The sequence below is a fragment of the Ranitomeya variabilis genome, chromosome 4 (assembly GCF_051348905.1).
Source record: "Ranitomeya variabilis isolate aRanVar5 chromosome 4, aRanVar5.hap1, whole genome shotgun sequence".
NCBI lineage: Eukaryota > Metazoa > Chordata > Amphibia > Anura > Dendrobatidae > Ranitomeya > Ranitomeya variabilis.
In genome coordinates this window covers 431,823,275-431,849,548 of record NC_135235.1, presented here as the reverse complement: position 1 = coordinate 431,849,548, position 26,274 = coordinate 431,823,275, and the positions used below count along the sequence as shown (strand labels likewise).

Here is a 26,274-nt window from a genome sequence, read left to right as displayed (position 1 = left end):
TGCTCTTAGGAACCTTGAGTACTACAAAAATTCTGTTGTAAACTTGGCCAGATATGTGCCATGCCACAATTCTGTCTATGAGCTCCTTGGACAGTTGCTTTGACCTCATGATTCTCATTTGGTCTGACATGCACTGTGATGTCTTGGATAGACAGGTGTGTGCCTTTCCAAATCAAGTCCTATCAGTTTAAAGGGACACTGTCACCTGAATTTGGAGGGAACAATCTTTAGCCATAGGGGCGGGGTTTTCGGGTGTTTGATTCACCCTTTCCTTACCCGCTGGCTGCATGCTGGCTGCAATATTGGATTGAAGTTCATTCTCTGTCCTCCATAGTACACGCCTGCATAAGGCAAGATTGCCTTGTGCAGGCATGTACTACAGAGGACAGAGAATGAACTTCAATCCCATATTGCATGCAGCCAGCGGGTAAGGAAAGGGTGAATCATACACCCGAAACCCCCGCCCCTATGGCTAAAGATTGTTCCCTCCAAATTCAGGTGACAGTGTCCCTTTAATGAAACACAGCTGGCCTCCAATGAAGGAGTAGCACCATCTTAAGGAGGATCACAAGGAAATAGACATGTGACTTAAATATGAGTGTCTGAGCAAAGAGTCTGAATACTTATGACATGTGATATTTCAGTTTTTGTTTTTTAATAAATTTGCAAAAATTTCTACATTTCTATTTTTTTTAGCCTTGATGGGGTGCAGAGTGGACATTAATGTGAAAAAATGAACATTTTTTTTAATTTACCAAATGGCTGCAATGAAACAAAGTGAAAAATGTAAAGGTGTCTCAATACTTTCCGTACCCACTCTATATTGCAGTCATCACATTCAGTGGTGTATCTAGGGGGGGGCAGCCAGGGCATGTGCCCCGGGCGCAGCCGGCAGGGGGGCGCAGTCAGGCCGCCTAAAGCGGCGGTCCGCAGTGTCTCCCCTGGCGGCTGCATTCTGCCACCCCCCGCACTGGGAGTCAGCTGTTCTCTGTGCCGACTGTCAAGATGACAGCCGGCACAGGGAAGCTGCAGCGCGCAGGCTCCCAGTGTTCAATTGTACTCATATCTGAGATGCGAGTACAATTGAAGCTCTGACTGCCGGGTCAGAGCGACGCCAGCAGCATGATCAGGTCATGTGATCACGCTGCTGACGTCACTCACCTGCGCGGCAGAGCAAGAGATGCAGATCGGTGGTAAGCGCTCCAGTGGAGCTGAAGACACCGAAGGTGCAGGGGGGGATTTAATGTGAGTGGGAATGGGGGGCATATATTGTGGGGGAATTTAATGTGAGTGGGGATGGGGGGCATATATTGTGGGGGAATTTAATGTGAGTGGGGATGGGGGGATTTAATGTGAGTGGGGATGGGGGGCATATATTGTGGGGTGATTTAATGTGAGTGGGGGTGGTGGGATATATTATTGGATGGGGGATATTTAATATGAGTGGAGATGGGGGGGGGATTTATTGTGGGGGGGAGATTTAATGTGAGTGGAGATGGGGGGGATTTATTTTGGGGGGGAGATTTAATGTGAGTAGGGAGGGGGGATTTATTGTGAGGGGGAGATTTAATATGAGTGGAGATGGGGGGGATTTATTGTGGGGAAGGGATTTAATGTAAGTGGAGATGGGGGTATTTATTGTGTGTGGGGAGAATTGGAGTGGAGATGGGGGATTGAATGTGTGTGGGGGGAGATTTGTCATGGGGATGGGGGGATTTAATGTGTGGGGAGATCTGAGGACACAAAATGAAGAGCAAAGGGGGAGATTGGGGGCATTTATGAGGAAACAGTATGGGGGGATGGGTGCAGACAGTTTGGGGAGCAAATGGGGGAATGTATGCAGACACAGTGTGAGTAGCGATGTGAAAAACGTATGTGGACAGAGTATGGGGAGTGAGGGTGTTGGGATGTGTGCATGCGTAGCATGGAGGGACAGTGTAAGGGCACAGCCAGGAGGGGACAGTATACCAAGGAGGGGGAGTGTGATGAGAGAGTACAGTATAAATACTGGGCCCTATAGAGGGGGACAGTGTGAGAGGACAGTGTGAAGACGGGGGTCGGTATAGAAAGGAGAGGTCAGTGTGAAGAGCATGTACCTTAAGAGGGAACGTGTAGGGGGTCATATTTTGTGCAGACAGTATAGTGAGGGGTAATTTTTTATTCAGGAGCATTATAATGACACTTGTATCTTTAAGGGCATCATGTGGAGATTTTCTGCAAAAGAGCGGAGAAGATGGAAGTCTGCAGAGATGGCTGTGGATGAGAAAACGCATCATGGGATCTGGACAAGATGAAGAAAAAAAGAATGACTCAAGAGACGACGTCATTTATAAGGTACCTGGATGTAAATGTTATTTGTGATACTGACTAACTCTCATGTTTTTATTTATGTTAGGAGCATTAAAGGGGATGTCCAGGTTTGTGATGAGTCTGCAGTCATTCTTTGTGACTGCAGACTTCTGAGTTCTCACAGTGCGCACTGCACGCTGTCAGGATTCTCTTGTGCTGGCGATTTACATACATGCAGTCACATGCTGACTAGACATGTGTGGCCTCACTCAATGATAATGAACTGAGCGAGGCCGGGCACGTCTAGTTGGAATGTGGTCAGAAGTATACAAATCACATACTTGTGCTGACATGACTATCCACTGGCAAGGGAGAATCCTAAAAGTGTACAGTGTATGTGTTGTGAGCATTCAGAAGCTGCAATGTCAGGATTCAGCTCTGCAGGTTCCAGTAGTCGTCACATGGACACTTCACTCATATGCCACTTTCATACTTGTGGTCCTGTGACACCGAGCTTCTCTTCTGCTTCTCTCAGTTTTTCACTGAACATTGAGAGCATTAGGGAGAGGAGCTCGTGGGTACATAACGAAGTGTGAAAATCGCATACATTCTGGGGGGGGGGGGGGGGGCGCGAAACTGAATTCTTGCCCTGGGTGCCAGAAACCCTAGATACACCTCTGATCACATTATTATTATAGCACTGTGTACTTACACTTGCTCATTTTGCCTTTCTGCCCAGCTAATTCTTCTGTTTTCCATCAGCTTTATGACATCACATGATTAACAGCAGACTAGCTGAATCTTTCTAAGGTATCTGTAGAACTTGGAAATCTTTTTTCCCTTGCATGAGTGATCACTGCAAAAGTTCCTGGTAGGAGCAACTGGGTCAGGAGTTGAAGAGGGAATGACTCATGCAGGAAAAAAAGACTTCCTATTTCTGCAGAGAAAAGAGAAGAACTGGGTAGAAATGCTAAATGACACAGTGCTTCAGTTGCGTGAAAAAGTGTTCGCCCCCTTCCTGATTTTCTAATCTTTTGCATGTTTGTCACACTTTAATGTTTTTGATCACCAAACAAATTTAAATATTAGACAAAGATAACACCAGTAAACACATAATGCAGCTTATAAATGAAGAATATTTGTTATTATTAAGGAAAAAAGAAATCCACACCTACAGGGCCCTGTGTGAAATAGTGAGTGCCCCTCCTCCCTCATAAAACATAAATTAAAGGTGGTTAATCACTTCTTTGGGAAGCTGAGTTCAAATTGAGCCACATATTCTGGTGACACCATGGGAACAAATTTCTGTACTTGATCTGCTTTGCAGGCTTTGATTCCATAGGCAGATTGTACTGAGAAATTGTACGCTGCAGTATTTTTCTATGTATTTGTATTCTAGATGAAGAATAACACAGATTTTTTCCATCCCATAAAATTACTAAAAAATAATAAACAATTGATAATGCATAAATAAGGTAATTTGTAATTAATTTTTTTTTAAAAAACAATAAATATCACAAATCAGAAAATAACAGACAGAATTGGTGTCCTTGTAACTATAGCGACCCTGCACAACACTGATCTGATTATTTACCGGGAGTAGTAATTGAAGTAAATAAATGGCGTGATTGATATTTTTTCTCTATTAAAAATTAAGCAATAGTCAGAGAAGATTGTTATTGTGTAGTGTGGTGCATAAAACAAAAAACACAGTATTTCTGCAACATATGAACATGGCCTTACAAAGCCAGATGTTATATAATGAAGCTTCATAAAGATGAGAAAGTTCTGGATGCTTAGACTATAAAAGAATGAACAAAAATAAATCTACAGTTCCCAACTAAAGATGAGCGGGACACATAGATGGTGTCGCACCAGCTCTGGGTGATCAAAAGCTGTTCCCGGGACGCCAGAAGGTAAGGTATTTGCGTCCTACTATCTACCGCCAGGTAGCGCTGATCTAGACGTTAGGCCGTAGTCCTGTGAACCAATCCACTCATCAGTAGTCCTATCGGGATACAGTCCCAGGCATCTTCTGAGTGTCCCTCACTGCCACCGCCCCTCTGCCACCGCTCCTGCCAGGAGAGAAAGAAATGGTAAATTTGTGTGGACTGGGTTGTGGTTAAAATTGTCTGGGTGCGCTATGAACGCCATATAATTTGTCCCTCAGTCTGTTCTTCAAAAGTTGGGAGGTATGGTATTGCCCCCTACAGCTCTATACTTTGCACAGATGATTAGGAAGAAGGAATAAAGGAAGCTAAGTACTGATCAGATGGTTCTCATTAACATTTCTTCACCAGACGTGTTTACATTGTGTTATATGTGGAACTGTTGAACTTTTTTTCTGCATGAATAAGACTAAAGAGTCACATATTTTACCACCCTCCCTAAGAGCTCCTTCTCAGCCAAACAGCAATTTGAAGACATTCCCTTACAGTGTGTGATTTGCATTCAGTCACTGATTTTCTTCTGTACATGTGTCTGCCTCAGTTCAGTTGCAGCCTGCCTGTGGAAAGGTAAGGTCTGGCTCCTACTGCTGCTCTATCTGTTCCTTTGCGCGGAACATTAGGCATTCTTTATTTATTGTCTTTATTATATTGCTGATTTGTTTGCAAACATTCATAATATTTATACATAGTTTACGATTATGATCAAACTTTGGGCTAATTGTGTAAAGTGAGTGTACAATAAATCATTATTATAAAACTGACATTTATATTATTATATTATATTATATTATTATAATGACATTTATATAGTGAAACTTATAGCAGCTCTGTATATGATATTGTGTAGAGATAGTTAATAATTTGCCATGCTTTGGGAAATTATTTGTTGCTGCAGGAACATTTTCGTATGATTGCATTTTATTATTGGCAATGAATACTTATTATCTATGGCTCATACAATACATCCAAATTTAGGAAAAAAAGAACAGCTGCAAACACCATATTCAGACTTTCCGAGCCGTTATCATGTATGGAGTGAGCAAATAACATGTTGTACTTCTCCATAGTAGCATTAAAAAGGGTGATAGGACCCATGTGGCTGAGCATCTTTACGAAGTCTCTAGAAACCCACTATGTTAGCTCCAAAAGCTGATCCACATAGCAAGATGTTGCAGAAGGAGCGTGTCATTCGGAGCAATTCTGCGGCATAATGTTGGAATGTGTTCAGTATCGTTTCATATTGGTCTACCGGTACTGCATTATCTGGCTTATGACAGCATTGTGCACAAATAAGTGCAAAATCAGCACTACTACTTCTGCATAAGCTTTTAGTTGCCACAGTGATGGGTAACCACATACAGTTTAGGAATGAATATCCCAATCACTGGATACAGCTCTTAAAAAAACCCTTGGTTTTTATGCCGTTATTATAAACTTTGCTGGAATGTCTTGAAATGACTTGATATGTTTTGATGCAATATTTGTAGACTTGTGATAACTCTTCTTTTGCAAATTTAGGATTGGACACGTTATGACTGTAAAATGATATTAATTGAGATTTGTTCCTGCAGAGGACTTTACTGCTACTCTACCTTGTTTTCATTGTAGGGCAGAGGCATTTTCTTGCTATGTCATCTGAGGTCTGTAGTGTACATCTGTTTGCTATGTCTGTGTGGTACCTGTGTTAGATGGTAACTACTAGTCTTAAGAACAGATTTGACAGTTAAACTATAAATTTGCAATGATGTAAATGTACATTTATTTCACGTTGTCTGGCTTTTCATCTATCTATGTATCATCTATCTATTATCTATCTATATATCAGCTTATCTATTATCTATCAATCTTTTTTTAAGGAAAAAGCAAGAATGAAATATAAGAAAATATAGACAGATGATTGATGATAGATAGATGTAAAAAAGGTAGGTAGCACTCCAAAAGTTACCAAAATATGTGGACTTTCAGGTTCATTTGATCTAAAACATCATCACGCCACATGGGCTAAAGTCCACTTATTTTGGTAACTATTGGAGTGCTGCCTACCCTTTTTACATCTATCACCTATCTATCTACAGTATATATCTATTATCTATCTACAGTAACTCTATCATCTATCCATCTACCTATCTATAGAAATTTTCTTATTTTCTTTTATTTCATTCTTTTCTATTTGAAAAATATAGATGGATAGATGATAGATAGATATGAGATAGATATGAGATAGTTATAGATACTGTAGATAGATGATAGATAGACAGATAATAGATATATACTGTAGCTAGATAGATAGACAGATACTTTTTTTCACCAATATTGTAGTTGTGGTGTTTCGATTCCAAGCACAATACTGAACCTTCTTCGAGCTGAAATGTTGCACCTACACTATAGAAGAATGAGTGTGTTTTCTTCTCTTGAATGGTTTAGGAGATCTGACATTTTAGTTATTGTCCTAGGACCTGATCCCACAGTTATTATATAGCAGTGCTGCTTTAATTCTGTCCAGATATAGATTTATTTATTTTAACACTTTAGAAGCATCAGCATCACTGTCCCCATTGGGGCTCACAATCTAGATTCCCTATCAGTATGTCTTTGGAGTGTGGGAGGAAACCCACACAAACACGGGGAAAACATACAAGCTGCTTCAGATGTTCTTGGTGGGATTTAAACCTAGGACTGCAAGGCTACATTGTTAACCACTGAGCCACCGTACCAATGATGTACGTCTTCTGTGATAATAATGTATCTTCTCAAAGATTTCTTATTGCAAAGAACTATTTTCTGGCAATTTTAACCTGTTTTTCATACAATATTCAAACATCTTAATATTTTAGTTCACAAAATGAACCCATTGGAGAATTACATTATAGAGCAGAATTGTGTTTCCGTGCCTATCTGCTTTGTACACTAATTCAGATGTACACCCAGTCTATTGTTTCACCAGACACAGTGCTATATGGTAAATTGGGAGTCGGGGCTGCGGCCGGTACAGCAGCTCACAGCTTCTCAGTCCCATTTATGAGAATGACCCTGACCTGTAGTGCTAGGCACAGCCACAGTCTAATGTACATCGCTGTGTCAGTTAGCCAATAAAGGGGATGTAATGCTACATGGAGCTCTGAGGACCCATCACCTTCAGCCAGCTTATTAGCAGTGGTATGGGAGCCCTACAGTTACTAATCAAGTATTCATGGCCAATCAATGACAAGCCATGAAAAATCCTGTTAAATGACCCCTCTCTGGGACTTCTGGTGTTAAGTGTTGCTTCATATACATAGTATCTTTTGTATTACGTACATGTCCATGTGTACTTCACATGATATTCGTAAATGGAAAATTTTTATTATAAATTAAAATGCCTCTGATTTGGTATAACAGTCTCCCCATGGATTATTTTGCAAAATTAATTTTTACCTCCTGCTTCAGTTTAACATTGTATTAATACATTTTTTTAATTATATTGTATTCAATCACAAGAGGCTAGTTAATCTTTCTACCCCTTAGATTTTGACACTTTAATAATGATCTCCAAACTGAAGTTCTTCACTAACTGCTGAAAATGTCTGTAAAGCGCTGTGGAATTGCTGTCACTATATACAGGAGCTTCTCACAAAATTAGAATATCATCAAAAAGTTAATTTATTTCAGTGCAAAAAGTGATGCATATATTATATAGAGTTATTACAAACAGAGACATATTTCAAGTGTTTATTTCTGTTTTTTGTTGATCAATATGGCTTACAGCCAATGAAAACCCAAAAGTCATTATATCAGTAAATTAGAAAAATTATTTTAAAATCCAAAATGTTGGCCTACTGAAATGTATGTTCAATAAATACACTCTGTAGTGAAATATGTATAGGAATATATGTGTGACTAGCAAAAATTTAACATCTGTACTGAGTCTGCAGGTCTCACAGGGGGTCACAGCATATGGTATCCTTAGCAAGCAATCTACTGTCTCCAATCTCGCCAGGGGGTCTTGCTGGGAACCAGGAAAGGGAAATATTTCACACCTTCTAGGTCTTTTGAAGAGAGATGTCAATTACAGCTGGACACTATCTATCTGTGAGAAACTTAGGCAAAGAGTGTTCAGAGGAAAATAATATATTCATTGGGGGAATGGCCATGGTCCTATCAAAAACAAGCAATTATAATATTAACCTCAGAGGCTGTTCTAGAAATCTGACCTCCAAGTTAACTCTATAAATTGGACTTGTACGCATACAAAGTTGTTCACAGATTGAGGGCAGCTGAGATGATGTGTTCCATTCCATGTTCGTCTCCCCCTCAGGGAGCAGAAAGCAGACTACAAAGTTAGCTATTTCTGTAAGTTTTCTCCTGTTTATTTTTATAACTGCTTTGCATATTTGTATGTCTTTTTATTACCATATTTTTGTACCTGTTTCTTATTGTATGCACTGTACCATTTTGTATTAAAGCATAAAACTTTATCAAGTTGAACCTTGTATGTTCTAAAGAATCCATAGCCTTAAACTGTGTGAGCCTTATGATTGGCAGATGGTAGTAATAATATTTCCGCAGCCTTCAGCTTGTCTGCATTGTTGGGTCTGATTTCTCTCATCTTCCTCTTGACAATACCCTATAGATTTTATATAGGGTTAAGATCAGGCGAGTTTGCTGGCCAATCAAGCACAGTGATAATGTTGTTTTTAAACCAGGTATTGGTACTTTTGGCAGTGTGGACAGTTGCCAAGCCCTGCTGGAGAATGAAATTTCCATCTCCAAAAAGCTTGTTGGCAGAGGGAAGCATGAGGTGCTCTTAAATTTCCTGGTAGATGGTTGCGCTGACTTTGATCTTGATAAAGCAGAGTGGACCTACACCAGCAGATGACATAGCTCCCCAAACCATCACTGATTGTGGAAACTTCACACTAGACCTCAAGCAGCTTGGATTGTGTTCCTCTTCACTTTTCTCCCAGACTCTGGGACCTTTATTTCCAAATGAAATGCAAAATTTACTTTCATCTGAAAACAACACATAGTAATATACATAGTAACATAGTTTTTAAGGTTGAAGGAAGACTTTAAGTCCATCTAGTTCAACCCATATCCTAACCTAACATGCCCTAACACGTTGATCCAGAGGAAGGCAAAAAAAATCCATGTGGCAAACGGTAAGCTCCACATTGGTGAAGAAATTCCTTCCTGACTCCACATATGGCAATCATACTAGTTCCCTGGATCAACGCACTATCAAGGAATCTATGTATAAATCATATATTTATACATTGTAATAAGATCACCCCTTAGCCTTCATTTTTTTCAAACTAAATAACCCCAAGTATAATAACCTGTCTTGGTATTACAGACCCCCCAGTCCTCTAATAACCTTGGTCTCTCTTCTCTGCACCCGCTCTAGTTCAGCTATGTCTTTCTTATACACAGGAGACCAGAACTGTACACAGTATTCTAAGTGTGGTCGCACTAGTGACTTGTATAAAGGTAAAATTATGTTCTCCTCATGAGCATCTATGACTCTTTTAATGCAACGCATTATTTTATTTGCCTTTGCAACAGCTGCCTGACACCTTGGACCACTGAGCAACAGTCCAGTTCTTTTTCTCCTTGGCTCAGGTTAGACTCTTCTGGTATTGTCCATTGGTCATGAGTGGCTTGATAGAAGGATTGCGACACTTGTAGCTCGTCCTGGATATGTCTGTGTGTAGTGGCTCTTAAAACAATGACACCAGTGGTAGTCCACTCCTTGTGAATCTCCCCCAAATTGAAAGACCTTTTCTTAACAATCCTTTCAAGGCTGCGGTTATCCCGGTTGCTTGTGTACCACACTTTTTTTCCTTCCACTCAGCTTTCTATTAATATGATTGGATACAGCACTCTGAAAACAGCCAGCTTCTTTAGAAATGACCTTTTGTGGCTTACCCTCCTTGTGGAGTGTGTCAATGACTGCCTTCTGGACATCTGTCAAGCCAGCAGTCTTTCCCATGATTGTGAAGCCTACCAAAACAGACTAAGGGACATTTTTAAACACTTAGGAAGCCTTTGCAGGTATTTTTTGTTAATTATTCTAATTTACTGAGCTAGTGATGTTTGGGTTTTCATTGGTTGTAAGCCATAATCATCAACATTAACAGAAATAAACACTTGAGATAGATCACAATCACTCTGTTTGTAATGATGCTATATAACATATGAGTTTCACTTTTTGTATTGAAGAACTAAAATAAATTAACTTTCTGCTGATATTCTAATTTTGTGAAAAGCACCTGTATCTGGGAGTTGCAGTTTTGAAAAAAAGCTAGAGAGACATAAGTTGGAAACCACAGCTTGCCGGCATGTTAGAGATTTGTTGTAGAAAGACATAAAACTATAAATCAAGTCAGTTAATTTTGATTGTTTTTTTTCCCTGCCGCATGTGCATTAATTTCAGCATGTCTCATTCAAATGAACTGGACAGTCACAAATATTTTTGCAACAAATCTACCTTATGTGAATATACCCTCACTTATACCATAACATCTTCCAGTTGCAACATAGGTCATGATGTCCATCATCAATCATTCCCTTCTGAAGCTGAATTCAGAATGGTTGACTTTCATCTGGTGTTCATTACTTTGTTACATTATTCCAATACTGATATAGTAATATTTTTCCTGAGGGAACAATGTTAACTAAAGTTTACAATGGACTGGAATCACTAAATTGCTGGGAGTTCAGCTCTTCAATCTTTTTCACTAGTGAGCTTAAAGAGCTACCATTTAACACCACTGACTAGTCTTGAATTATCAAGTTAGAAGTTCTTAGGAAACTAATGTCATCTATGATTGCTTCCTTACTAACATTCAATTTGGTAAACTACGGATATTTAAGTCTCGCCCGAACGACCGCTTCCAGAAAGTCTAAAACCATATGGGTATGCCCACTTTTGGAAGGGGTTTACTTAATTCTTACCCATTTTTAGACTTGAAGATGCTGTAATTGAACATGATTGCTCCCAAAACTAGATAATAGTCCTCGCAATTTAGAAACTGATGGCCTCTATGTGGTTTATCATAAGTAAGCCAAACTCAAACTAGCAGTGGGGTCAACAGATATATGCTAGTTTATTGAGTGAATACATTTAATGAGACCTATAAATGTGATGGCTAGATTGTATCAAGCTCTTTGGTGCTTGTTTGCCAATGTTTTGTGTTTTTTTTTTTTTTTTTTTTTCTGTTATGAGTTACATTAAAAAAGGAATATTTCAAATTTTTTAATTTTCATATTTGTCACTTTGGCTATTATAAACTCACACTTCTTGTCCTTATCATTAGAGGTTGTATATAATTAAAGGTAACAAATCGGTAAACAACATACAATCCACAATTTACAATAGGTGATATCACAGCTCCCAACACATGATCCACCAGTTTTATTTATTTATTTTAATGGCCTTTGACTCAATCTCGAACCATGGCAACTTAATGGATAAACAATCTGTAGGAAGATCAATCTTGTGCAAGCCTAGATAGGTCCATTAGCATCTTCTCCATCATTATTTTGATAGTATCAAGCCAACCAGTTGCTGTCCTTTGACCTTGTTCCTTCTATTCTTCCAACCATGATGTCCTTCGTCAATGACTGCTCTCTTTGTATGATGTGTCCAAAATAGGCAAGTCGTAGCTTTGCGATCCTTGTTTCAAGTGACTTGTAGTTTAATTTGTTTCAAAATTGATTTTTTTTCCTTGACATTCATGGTATTAATAACATCCTTCTCCAGCATCACATTTTGAAGGCATCAATTCTTCTTCTGTCTTGTTTGTTTATTATCCAAGTTTTGCATCCATATGTTACCGCAGAAAAGACCAGACTATGTACGAGCCATGTATTTGTCACCTGTGAAATGTTCCTTGATTTAAACAACTTATCCATTGACTTCAATGTTGATTTTTCCTAGCTGTTCTCTTATTGACTTCCTGTGTCGTCGCTGCATCTTGACTGATCATCGATCCGAGTAGGTTAAAGTCCTTTACAACTTCCAGTTCATCGCTATCTATCTCAAATGTGTCCCTGTTAGTAGTCAATATCTTTGTCTTTTTTGTGCCGAGTACCAGTCCCATGTTCGAGCTCTTAATCTAGACACTCCGTAATAAGTTCTTCATTCCATCTATGATTGTTGCTATCATTGTTGTATTGTCTGCATATTTAAGACTGTTGTTGATTTGTCCCCAAAATTTATTCCTTCTTCTTTTTTGACAAGGCCAGCCTTCCCACAAATAGCTTCAGCATATAAATTGAAGAGAAATGGTAACAGGATGCAGCCTTGTCTGACTCTTTGCACTACTTTGAACCATTCCGTGTTGCTGTGTTCCATTCAGACTGTTGCTTCTTGGTTGATGTAAAGGTTACTAATGAGGCTGATCAGATTGCTCAGAACACACATATCGTTCATGGTATTCCAAAGTGTCTGGTGATTTACACAGTCAAAGACTTTGCTATAGTCGATGAAGAAAAAATAGATCTCCTTGATGTAATATTTGGCTTTTTACATTATCTGTCTGTTAGCAATCACATCTCTTGTTCCTTTCTAAATCCTGCTTGTTCCTCTGGCAGCATTTTGTAAAAGTAAAGTTGTAGCCATAGTTTCTTCAGTACTATTTTGCTGGCATGAGGTATGAGGGCAATTGTCCGATAGTTTCCACAGCCGGTAGCACCTCCCTTCTTTGGAATAGGAAAAAACACCGATCCAGTCCAGTCCTTGGGCCATTTACCAGTTGTCCATATCTGATGCAGGCCCCTCAGATGTTTGCTTTCTATCTCTATACATATTTTTTGGTAGTAAAGTTAGTTGTTTGCTCGAATGGCTCTCTTTAGTTTTTTTACTGATGTTGCCAGCCTCCTGCTTATTACCTTTTTCCATTCTTCTTTAATTGGAAGATTTTTATGGTCTCTTATGTCAACTATGGCTGTGGGGTTCTTTTCTGCCTCTTATTTATTGTCTTACTAGTTTCTTCAGTAATACTAGTCTTTATATGAGTGCATAACTTCTCATGCTTTCTTTCTTTCATCCATGTCCAGTGACGTAAATCAGTTGGGCAGACCATTAAAGAAAACTTTAGGTATGTTGGTCAAATCGAAGTTGGAAGCGGCCTATTGTCTAGTCTGTTGGCACAGCTTTAATGTTTAATGTTAAAAACTCATGATCTGTTCCACAGTTAGCTCCTGCCTTTTTTCACGATTTTTAAGATTGACTAAGGGTGCCGTCACACAGTGAAATTTCCATCGCTACGACGGTACGATTCGTGACGTTCTAGCGATATCGTTACAATATCGCAGTGTCTGACACGCAGCAGCGATCAGGGACCCTGCTGAGAATCGTACGTCGTAGCAGATCGTTTGGAACTTTCTTTCGTCGCTTGATCACCCGCTGACATCGCTGGATCGTTGTGTGTGACAGCAATCCAGCGATGTGTTCGCTTGTAACCAGGGTAAACATCGGGTAACTAAGCGCAGGGCCGCGCTTAGTAACCCGATGTTTACCCTGGTTACAAGCGTAAACGTAAAAAAAACAAACAGTACATACTTACATTCCGGTGTCTGTCCTCCGGCGTCTCAGCTTCTCTGCACTGTGTGAGCGCCTGCCGGCCGGAAAGCGAGCACAGCGGTGACGTCACCGCTCTGCTTTCCGGCTATGGCGCTTACACAGTGGAGAGAAGCAGAACGCCGGGGACAGACACCGGAATGTGAGTATGTACTGTTTGGTTTTTTTACGTTAACGGGGGTAACCAGGGTAAACATCGGGTTACTAAGCGCGGCCCTGCGCTTAGTAACCCGATGTTTACCCTGGTTACCCGGGGACTTCGGCATCGCTCCAGCGCCGTGATTGCAAAGTGTGACCGCAGTCTACGATGCTGGAGCGATATTCAAACGACGCTGCGACGTCACGAATCGTGCCGTCGCAGCGATGGAAATTTCACTGTGTGACGGTACCCTAACTCCATCATTGGTGAAAACATGTAGTCAATCGGATTCTTATAGGCCCTATTTGGTGATGTTCATGTGTGGAGGCTTTGTTTTGTGATTTTGGAAGGTGTTCCTCCATTTACAATAGTTGATATCACAGCTCCCCCTTCCCTTCACAAAGACCTTTTGTATCTAGATGCCTTACTACAAAGGATAGGGTCTGAAAAATCAGAATATGGAAAATATAAAAACAACAATAAATTAGAAAAAAAATGTTTTCATGTGTTGCTATCTGGCATTAATTATAATAGCCGTGATATATTCCCTATTAATACACAGGTTAGGATGTAAACCATATAATGGTAATTTCGAATCTTTTCTTCATTACCATTCATTTTTGTTGAGATTTTTGAATGATTCACACTTCTGTTTAATAATCTTTTATGTTTCTTTCTTCATCACAACCCACATAGAACATAGAGTTGAATTCTATGAAATGTATCAAAAAAGTTCTTACATATCATAGCTGTCAAGCTGACAAGAGCAAACTATTAACAGCTCAATCTTATGTAGATTATGCCATTATATGAAATGTAGATAGAATTTATAAATTATTTCCCTACATTCAAATCCAAACATAAAAAAGAGATTTGAAAGATCTGTGAATGCATAACATCTAACCTAAATCCAGCATTTACATCACGCTCTTCAATTAGTCACATCAACTGTAGAATGAATTACTGGGTCACAATTCTATGAAAGAATGTCATCTAATTTAAGTCAATGACAATTTACTATGACCATATACTGATCTTTCTACACTGCCATAAAATTGAACATTTTCCATATACTAGTGCTATTACATTTTTCTTGACAGCTTCCTATCATATATTTAACTGACTATTGCAACATGCATTTTTAAAAGTAAATATTTATTAGCCAATAGAAAAGTAATCCAATATAATATACCTCTCATATAAGTTTATTGGGGGCAATATAGATGATACCTGTTGGAGATCCCACAAACCCAGCCAGATGGGATTGCTGAGCTGTCAATCATAATACTCCCACCTCTTCCTCAGATTGGGTGGTAGAGCTGTCACTCACAATCCTGACATCTTAAAAAGCCCTTGATCCCATAGGGTAGCAGAACTGTCATTCACAATGTGCGTAGGACATCGTGATTGGTGGAATTGTGACAGCTACATATTGTATAATATGTTTTAAATTGTATATTGGTTTTCATGTTTTAAATCGGTCCCAGCCATAAATCTGTTATTTTCATGTCTGAATACTCTCCTATAACCTCTGCCACCTCAGAGTGCTGAATATCAGTTGTATCTGTTGCAAATAACTGCTGTGAGTCTTGGGTGGAGCTACTCCCTATTTAAAACCCCCAGCAACTACTTCCAGTTGCCAGGTATTGTTTTTTACTGCCATGGCTTGTTGCTTTGTCTAGTCCTCATATAATATGTCTCCTGATATTTAGTTCCTAACTTTCGCTTGTTTTTCTTTTATCTGATTGCCTCACGATTCTGTCACTGACTTTGATTTCCTGAAGATGACCTGACTTGATGACAATCCTCTGTCCCAGCTTACGGTATTTCTCTGGCCACCATCCCCTCTGCAGATGTAACTCAGGGGACACTGCATAACTCAAGATCCCTATAAAGGCATTAAAAGGTGAAGGCTAAGGCTATCCTGGGATCTTCTAAATAAAGTGGCTTCTGCAAAGTATGTCAATGAAAGTCTTATTATAAGCTGTCAGGTGAAGAGAGCTATATTTCAAAACCTAAATCTTAATGACGCACAATGATGCCACTATGACATGCAGCAGAAATGCCTCTCAGATTGTGAAGAACCGTGTTCAAGCTTTGTTGGCATCCAGATTGATGCAAAAATCAGGAATAACTTGCACTTTGATATTAGCGCCATTCCAAACAGAGGTCCCCATTTCTTCACGTGATGTGGCATTAAAACTAGTAAAAAAATAACTAAAAAAAATAAATAAAATGGGTAAGAGGTCAATTGATCCATGGAAACATTTTGCACGTGCAAATAGTTATTCTGAAGCAAATTATCCATCAATTTGTGAGCAATGGCAGCACCCCACCAGTCAGAAGAATGAAGGTGCAGAAACACTTTGTATAGTGCCTTAGCCCCTTTACAGCAACCACCTCTGTATACATCTCATATATTAATCCTTTAAATGTATTCCGGCACCATCTCTGCATCTTCCTTGTCCCAACTGTTCACAAAAACAACAAGAAAACATGGAAAGGCAAAAGATTAAGGCTGAAAGGAGTTGTCCAGTTTCAGAATAAAATCACATTAAGACTTGATGTGCTTAAAAATTAGAAAATCAGCATGCTATCTCTATGCGAACTAAATCTATCCACTTTTCCTCATTAGTCTTTGTTGACATGGTGACATGTGACTGATGTAGCCAAATGCTGGGCACAGCCTTCTAATTGGGCACAAGCCTGGTAAGACCAGAGAAGTAAGTCTATGAAAAAATTAAAGGAAGTAAAGATGTAGTAGCTCATAAATTCTGCTTTGAGACCAAGTCTTTCAAACTCTATTATCTGTTTATTTCTCAGACTTGCTTTCTTAGTTTTACATTTTTCCCAAATATAAAGGAGTAATTTTGGATTAGAAAAAGTGTTTTTTCTTTCCAGAGAAACACAATTCTTGTCCGACGACTGTATTGCAATGCCGCCCTATTGATGTGGATAAACCTATACTGCAAAACCAGACACAGCCTATGAACAAGACTAGCATATGCCTATATATAATCAAGAATATTCCTACATTACTGACAAGCAGCAAGCAGAAATGCTTCAGAGGCAGATTTTTTTTTTATTTGTAGGCTCAGAGCTTGATTACCATATAATATATCTAATGTATTGGAAAAAGACTCAACAGAAAAACTAGCATGCAACACACATGAGCCTTTAAAAGGCCCTTTGCTGCCATGAAAACTATGGTGGTTGCATTATATGGGGTTACAAATGAGGTAACAAAGGGGTCTCCTCCTTTTTCTAACATGGAAAACCCATTTGAATCTTATCGACAAACATATCTTTCATATTACATATCTGCTTATGAAATCTTTGAAGCCTCTATTGCCTAAAGATTTCTCATGAGTGTGAGGCAATAGGTCATAAAGTTTGGTAATCAATCACCAAACCTAAATTTCTAGAACGGAATACTTTCTATTCCAATATTTGGAAATAGTTTGCCTTGATTTTCTGCGGTATAAACGCTTGTATTTATTCCACTAAATATCTTTATTGTGCTTGAACGATTTTAACATATTTTATGGCTGCCACAAGAGGTGGTGAGTTCTCCTTCAATGGAAGTCTTCAAACAGAGGCTGGACAGACATCTGTCTGGGATAGCTTAGTGAATCCTGCACTGAACAGGGGGTTGGACACAATGAACTTTTAGGTCTGCCAAACCCATCAATATCAGCAGTTTCAGCTATCCTTAGTTCAGTATGTATGGGGGGGATTGTTTACTGTACAACAAACGTTCTCAAAAATGCTTGAATCTATTCAGAATTCTTCTATATAAAATGTAAAAAATCTATTGAATGGTAGTTTCAGTACTCGGCAGTTATTGATGACTTCTGACTTTTTGCAATGTCAGAAATAATTCTCAAATCTAAAAGAGACTTGGAGGTAAAACAGTATGACCAAGAAGGTTTGGGAAAAGCATATACATTTTTTAGCATTCTATTATTCTATGGCACATACATAAAAACTTCTGATAAGGCTAAATTGTAACACATTCTTCTAATGTAGTCCTCTAGTCTATCCAATGCAATCTAGTCAATATAGTCTTCCAATCTGTAACTAACATTGTTTGAAGAGCAAAAAATTGGTCATTCGTGAAAGATATTTCATTATCTGGCATTGGGCTTCCAAAATATTTTTACCATTCTGAATTTATACACCATTTCTATAATTGTGAGAAATATATTGCATCTTTTGCCTGTTTAGTAGTATTGTAAAGTGAAATTCCTGCAGGCTTTCACATGGATAGCTCATAGCTGATTTCAGGAAGCAGGGGTCACAAAAGTCAATTGTTCCCCTTATATAATTACTGTTCCAGTACCACAGTGACAGAGTAACATAGAAGAAATATTACCTCCCCATTAAGTAGTCTGTGATTTCCCCTTTCTACCTGTTGCTGATTGAAAGCTATCTCCCTATACATATGATGGGGACAAATCAGTTGTCAATCAGTGGGCATAGATGGGGTAATTGACAGCTGATGAACAAAAAGACCTTAGGACTGCAAAAGATAACCAAGAATTTTAGCAAAATGGATGCAAAATCAAAAAAATCGGCAATGGAATCATGGTCTCTGTCGCATTTTAAGAGATATTCCCATCTCCAAGATCCTATCCCAATATATAGTAGGTGTAATAATATTAGCAAATACCTCAAATGTAGTATCCTTTTTCTTATTAGATATGTTGCTTACCCTGTGTTCTGGACATTGCAGCAGCTTAGGTAACCATGGTTAGGACCACTCATTTAGTGACAGTTATTAGTGGTCGTAACCATGGATATCTAAGCTACTGCTGCACACTGGGTAAGCTATGTAGCGAATCATAATAATAATATTAGCAAATACCTTCAATTAGAAATGTAGTATAGTTTTTCTGATTCGCTATGTTGAATACCCCATGTGCAGGGCACAACAGTACCTTACATATCCATGATTATGACCACTAATAACGAACTGTCACTATATGACTGGTCCTAACCATGGATACACCTACTACATACTGGGATTGGGTCTTGGAGATGGGAGTCCGCCTTTAATTTTGGCATTGGATAGGTCAGCAAAAAGCTAATGACAGTCTCCCTTTAAGATTGGTTATGATTTTTTTTTAAGCCTGAGTGTAGATGAATGATATTAAAATGGGGTTTGTGCAAAACTGTCCATAAAAGTAGAAGACTCCAACCTGTTTCCCAACCCCCTCCAACCCAGAAGATTTTGTAAGGGTCAGTAAAAAGTAGTCTATGCTACAAAATGAAGGTACGTTAGACTGTCTGTAACTTTGCATCTCCCGAGGCTGTCACCCAAAGATGTCACTAAAGAATAGGTTGACTGTCATGGTTCTTAATGGCAAGAGACCGTAGTAAAGCATACAAAAGGACTAGCTCTTGGAAGATGGGAACTCGAGCTGACTGTGAGCTAAACCTACCGCACAACTAACAGTGGCCGGGTAGCGTGCCTACGTTTTATCCCTAGACGCCCAGCGCCAGCCGGAGGACTGCCTGACCCTAGCAGAGGAAAATACAGACCTGGCTTACCTCTAGAGAAATTTTCCCCAAAAGGCAGACAGTAGCCCCCACATATATTGTCGGTGATTTTAGAGGAAATTGACATACGAAGTATGAAGATAGGTTTAGCAAATTGAGGTCCGCTTACTAGATAGTAGGAAGACAGAAAAGGGAACTTCACAGTCAGCTGAAAACCCTTTTCAAAACACCATCCTGAAATTACTTTAAGACTCTAATATCAACTCATGACACTAGAGTGGCAATTTCAGCTCACAAGAGCTTCCAGCCTCAGAAATATTCAAACACAGAGAACTGGAACAAAAATGCAAAACAAACTTAGGACTACAAGTCCAACTTAGCTGATAGTAGTCTAGGAGCAGGAACATGCAACAGAAAGGCTTCTGGTAACATTGTTGGCCGGCATAGAAATGACTGAGGAGCAAGGTTAAATAGAAAACTCCCACATCCTGATGGAAACAGGTGAACAGAGGAGATGAAGCACACAAGTTCAGTACCACCAGTGACCACCGGGGGAGCCCAGAAACCCAATTCACAACAGTACCCCCCCCTCAAGGAGGGGGCACCGAACCCTCACCAGAACCACCAGGGCGATCAGGATGAGCCCTATGAAAGGCACGGACCAAATCGGAGGCATGAACATCAGAGGCAGTCACCCAAGAATTATCCTCCTGACCGTAGCCCTTCCACTTGACCAGATACTGAAGTCTCCGTCTGGAAACACGGGAGTCCAAGATCTTCTCGACAACGTACTCCAACTCACCCTCAACCAACACCGGAGCAGGAGGCTCAACGGAAGGCACAACCGGTACCTCATACCTGCGCAACAATGACCGATGGAAGACATTATGAATAGAAAAAGATGCAGGGAGGTCCAAACGAAAGGACACAGGGTTAAGAATCTCCAATATCTTGTACGGGCCGATGAACCGAGGCTTAAACTTAGGAGAAGAAACCTTCATAGGGACAAAACGAGAAGACAACCACACCAAGTCCCCAACACAAAGACGAGGACCAACACGACGACGGCGGTTGGCAAACTGCTGAGTCTTCTCCTGGGACAACTTCAAATTGTCCACCACATGCCCCCAAATCTGATGCAACCTCTCCACCACAGCATCCACTCCAGGACAATCCGAAGACTCCACCTGACCGGAAGAGAAACGAGGATGAAACCCCGAATTACAGAAGAAAGGAGAAACCAAGGTGGCAGAACTAGCCCGATTATTGAGAGCAAACTCCGCCAAGGGCAAAAAGGCAACCCAATCATCCTGATCCGCAGACACAAAACACCTCAAATAAGTCTCCAAGGTCTGATTAGTTCGCTCGGTCTGGCCATTAGTCTGAGGATGGAAAGCAGACGAAAAAGACAAATCAATGCCCATCCTAGCACAGAATGCTCGCCAAAATCTAGACACGAATTGAGTTCCCCTGTCAGAAACGATATTCTCCGGAATACCATGCAAGCGAACCACATTTTGAAAAAACAGAGGAACCAGCTCGGATGAGGAAGGCAATTTAGGCAAGGGGACCAAATGGACCATCTTAGAGAAACGGTCACACACCACCCAGATGACAGACATCTTCTGAGAAACAGGGAGATCAGAAATAAAATCCATGGAGATGTGAGTCCAAGGCTTCTTCGGAATAGGCAAAGATAACAACAATCCACTAGCCCGAGAACAACAAGGCTTGGCCCGAGCACAAACATCACAAGACTGCACAAAACCTCGCACATCTCGCGACAGGGAAGGCCACCAGAAGGACCTAGCCACCAAATCCCTGGTACCAAAGATTCCAGGATGACCAGCTAACGCAGAAGAATGGACCTCCGAGATGACTCTACTGGTCCAATCATCCGGAACAAACAGTCTACCAGGCAGGCAACGATCAGGTCTATCCACCTGAAACTCCTGCAAGACCCGTCGCAAGTCTGGGGAAACAGCAGATAATATCACCCCATCCTTAAGGATACCTGTAGGTTCAGAATTACCAGGGGAATCAGGCTCAAAACTCCTAGAAAGGGCATCCGCCTTCACATTTTTAGAACCCGGTAGGTAAGAAACCACAAAATTAAACCGAGAGAAAAATAACGACCAGCGCGCCTGTCTAGGATTCAGGCGCCTGGCAGACTCAAGATAAATCAAATTCTTGTGGTCGGTCAATACCACCACCTGATGTCTAGCCCCCTCAAGCCAATGACGCCACTCCTCAAAAGCCCACTTCATAGCCAAGAGCTCCCGATTACCAATATCATAATTTCGCTCAGCGGGCGAAAATTTACGAGAAAAGAACGCGCAAGGTCTCATCATGGAGCAGTCGGAACTTTTCTGCGACAAAACCGCCCCAGCTCCGATTTCTGAAGCGTCGACCTCAACCTGAAAAGGAAGAGTAACATCAGGCTGACGCAATACAGGGGCGGAAGAAAAGCGGCGCTTAAGCTCCCGAAAGGCCTCCACAGCAGCAGGGGACCAATCAGCAACATCAGCACCCTTCTTAGTCAAATCAGTCAACGGCTTAGCAACATCAGAAAAACCAGTTATAAATCGACTATAAAAATTAGCAAAGCCCAAAAACTTCTGAAGGCTCTTAAGAGAAGAGGGTTGCGTCCAATCACAAATAGCCTGAACCTTGACAGGGTCCATCTCAATGGAAGAGGGGGGAAAAATGTACCCCAAAAACGAAATCTTTTGAACCCCAAAAACACACTTAGAACCCTTTACACACAAGGAATTAGAGCGCAAAACCTGAAAAACCCTCCTGACCTGTTGGACATGAGAGTCCCAGTCATCCGAAAAAATCAAAATATCATCCAGATACACAATCATAAATTTATCCAAATATTCACGGAAAATGTCATGCATTAAAGACTGAAAGACTGAAGGGGCATTTGAAAGACCAAAAGGCATTACTAAATACTCAAAATGGCCCTCAGGCGTATTAAATGCGGTTTTCCACTCATCCCCCTACTTAATTCGCACTAAATTATACGCCCCACGAAGATCAATCTTAGAGAACCACTTGGCCCCCTTTATTCGAGCAAACAAATCAGTAAGCAGTGGCAAAGGATACTGATATTTAACCGTGATTTTATTCAAAAGCCGATAATCAATACACGGCCTCAAAGAGCCATCTTTTTTAGATACAAAGAAAAAACCGGCTCCTAAGGGAGATGACGAAGGACGAATATGTCCCTTTTCCAAGGACTCCTTAATATATTCCCGCATAGCAGCATGTTCAGGCACAGATAGATTAAATAAACGACCCTTTGGAAACTTACTGCCCGGAATCAGATCTATAGTACAATCGCAATCTCTGTGCGGAGGTAGTGAACCAAGTTTAGGCTCCTCAAAAACGTCACGATAATCAGATAAAAATTCCGGAATCTCAGAGGGAATAGATGACGAAATGGAAACCAAAGGTACGTCCCCATGAGTCCCCTGACATCCCCAGCTTAACGCAGACATTGCTTTCCAGTCAAGGACTGGGTTATGAGATTGCAGCCATGGCAATCCAAGCACCAACACATCATGTAGATTATACAACACAAGGAAGCGAATAATCTCCTGGTGATCCGGATTAATACGCATAGTTACTTGTGTCCAGTATTGTGGTTTATTACTAGCCAATGGCGTGGAGTCAATACCCTTCAGAGGTATAGGAACTTCCAGAGACTCTAAATTAAACCCACAGCGTTTGGCAAAGGACCAATCCATAAGACTCAAAGCGGCGCCAGAGTCGACATAGGCGTCCGCGGTAATAGACGATAAAGAGCAAATCAGGGTCACAGACAGAATAAACTTAGACTGTAAAGTGCCAATTGAAACAGACTTATCAACCTTCTTAGTACGTTTAGAGCATGCTGATATAACATGAGTTGAATCACCACAATAGAAGCATAACCCATTTTTTCGCCTAAAATTCTGTCGTTCGCTTCTGGACAGAATTCTATCACATTGCATAATCTCTGGCGCCTTCTCAGTAGACACCGCCAAATGGTGCACAGGTTTGCGCTCCCGCAAACGCCGATCAATCTGAATGGCCATTGTCATGGACTCATTCAGACCTGTAGGCACAGGGAACCCCACCATAACATCTTTAATGGCATCAGAGAGACCCTCTCTGAAATTCGCCGCCAGGGCGCACTCATTCCACTGAGTAAGCACAGACCACTTACGAAATTTTTGGCAGTATATTTCAGCCTCATCTTGCCCCTGAGACAGGGCCATCAAGGCTTTTTCAGCCTGAATCTCTAAATGAGGTTCCTCATAAAGCAACCCCAATGCCAGGAAAAACGCATCCACATTGAGCAACGCAGGATCCCCTGGTGCCAAAGCAAATGCCCAATCCTGAGGGTCGCCCCGGAGCAAGGAAATTACAATCCTGACCTGCTGTGCAGGATCTCCAGCGGAGCGAGATCTCAGAGACAAAAATAATTTACAATTATGTTTGAAATTCTGGAAGCGAGATCTATCCCCGGAGAAAAATTCAGGAATTTTCCTGAAAGGAAAGGAATTCTAGGTTCAGATATAGGAGCATGAATTACAAAGTCCTGTAAACTTTGAACCTTCATAGCGAGATTATTCAAACCTGTAGCTAAACTCTGCTGATCCATTTTTACCAGGTGAAATCAGAACCATTCAAGGATTAGAAGGAGAGAGAGACAAAGGCTGCAGTAAGCAGAGATGCAAGAAATCAACTAATGAGCAAACTCAGGAAAAAAAAAAAAAAAAAATTCTCTGCAGACTTCTTTTCTCTCCTTTCTTCTGCCAATTATTTTAACCCTTGGCCGGCCAAACTGTCATGGTTCTCAATGGCAAGAGACCGTAGTAAAGCATACAAAAGGACTAGCTCTTGGAAGATGGGAACTCGAGCTGACTGTGAGCTAAACCTACCGCACAACTAACAGTGGCCGGGTAGCGTGCCTACGTTTTATCCCTAGACGCCCAGCGCCAGCCGGAGGACTGCCTGACCCTAGCAGAGGAAAATACAGACCTGGCTTACCTCTAGAGAAATTTTCCCCAAAAGGCAGACAGTAGCCCCCACATATATTGTCGGTGATTTTAGAGGAAATTGACATACGAAGTATGAAGATAGGTTTAGCAAATTGAGGTCCGCTTACTAGATAGTAGGAAGACAGAAAAGGGAACTTCACAGTCAGCTGAAAACCCTTTTCAAAACACCATCCTGAAATTACTTTAAGACTCTAATATCAACTCATGACACTAGAGTGGCAATTTCAGCTCACAAGAGCTTCCAGCCTCAGACATATTCAAACACAGAGAACTGGAACAAAAATGCAAAACAAACTTAGGACTACAAGTCCAACTTAGCTGATAGTAGTCTAGGAGCAGGAACATGCAACAGAAAGGCTTCTGGTAACATTGTTGGCCGGCATAGAAATGACTGAGGAGCAAGGTTAAATAGAAAACTCCCACATCCTGATGGAAACAGGTGAACAGAGGAGATGAAGCACACAAGTTCAGTACCACCAGTGACCACCGGGGGAGCCCAGAAACCCAATTCACAACAGTTGACATTAAATTTTTTAAAGTGCATAAAGAAAGAGAGGTGAAGTAGAAATTCTACAAGGTGGCAGTAATTATTTACTGGATGTTTAGTATTAACTGGTATTAAATGTAATATTCATCTACCCCAAAGTATGTATAATGAAAAAAAAAATTTGATTGTGTTTCTAAAAATGTTGTATGTGATCGAACACATAGGATTTTGTATTTAAATGTATCTGTTATTTTGAGAAAACGTAAGTGTTAATTGAGGCCAAATCAGTCGCTAAAACAAAAAGACTATGTGACCCTACTGAGTACCATGTCACTTAAGGGGCGTTTACACTGCAAGATAATCATGAAGAAGCGTCGTTAAAGATGTATCATTTCTCGATTATCTTGCCTGATGATCACCAATGTTGACAGTGATTTCTCCTGTCTAAACATGACTTGAGCTGCCAAAACCATGGCAGCGATTAGCACTGAGTGGTCTAGCTTGCTCATTGCACATTGTTTGCTTTGGTTTTCCTGGGTAAACGGGGTGTCAAAGACTGCCAATCAGTATTTACCGATCGGCGTTTTTTTCATGCTGTCGGTCAGGCCATGTAATTAAAACCTTAAGCTATCTCAGTTGCAGAGATAGATAACCATGAGCTAACCCTTTTTTTAGGTGCCTAATGGCAGCCAAGACAATCTATCACATGGTAGTTTCAGCACTCCGCAGTTATTGATGACTTGTGATTTTTTGCAATGTCAGAAATAATACGCAAATTTAAAAGAGAATTGGAGGCAAACCAGTATGACCAGGAAGGTTTGGGAATAACATAGATATTGTTATATAGAAGAATTCTGAGTAGATTCAACCATATTTGAGATTTTGAGAAAGTTTGTTGTGTTAAACAACCCCCCCCCCCTACACATTAGTCTAAGGGGAGCCGAAACAGCTGATATCGATGGGTTTGGCAGACCGTCTAATGTATATGTATGTGGGGCCACAGAGAGATGATTGTCGGATGAGATAAGGATCTGGCATGTCAGATTTCAGACTGCCAAACCTTTAGTTTTTTCCGTGCGATAAGCCACCACCAGAGATGCCTGCAGCTCTCCTATGCAGAACACCAGAATACTCAGCAGGGTAAGTGTACCTATCTATTGGAAACCTTTAGTTTTTTCCATGAGATAAGCCACCACCAGAGATGTCTGTAGCTCTCCCATGTAGAACACCAGAATACTCAGCAGGGTAAGTGTACCTATCTATCGGAAAGATGGCCAAGATATCTGACGTGC

General features: G+C 40.5%; 1 protein-coding gene across 6 annotated transcripts in view; it reads left to right on the top strand.

The window, feature by feature from the left end:
• Window positions 1-26,274, top strand: part of TMEM100 (transmembrane protein 100) — a 96,000-nt gene that overhangs the window by 34,547 nt on the left and 35,179 nt on the right. For 4 of the 6 annotated variants that reach the window (XM_077257595.1, XM_077257594.1, XM_077257593.1 and 1 more), the window contains exon 1: window positions 4,728-4,805. The exons of 1 other annotated variant lie outside the window; for it this stretch is intronic. The gene's annotated coding sequence lies outside the window, so the exon portion shown is untranslated. Of the gene's footprint in view, window positions 1-4,727; window positions 4,806-8,547; window positions 8,568-26,274 lie in introns of those variants that run through there. One more of the 6 variants, XM_077257592.1, reaches the window with a different exon arrangement.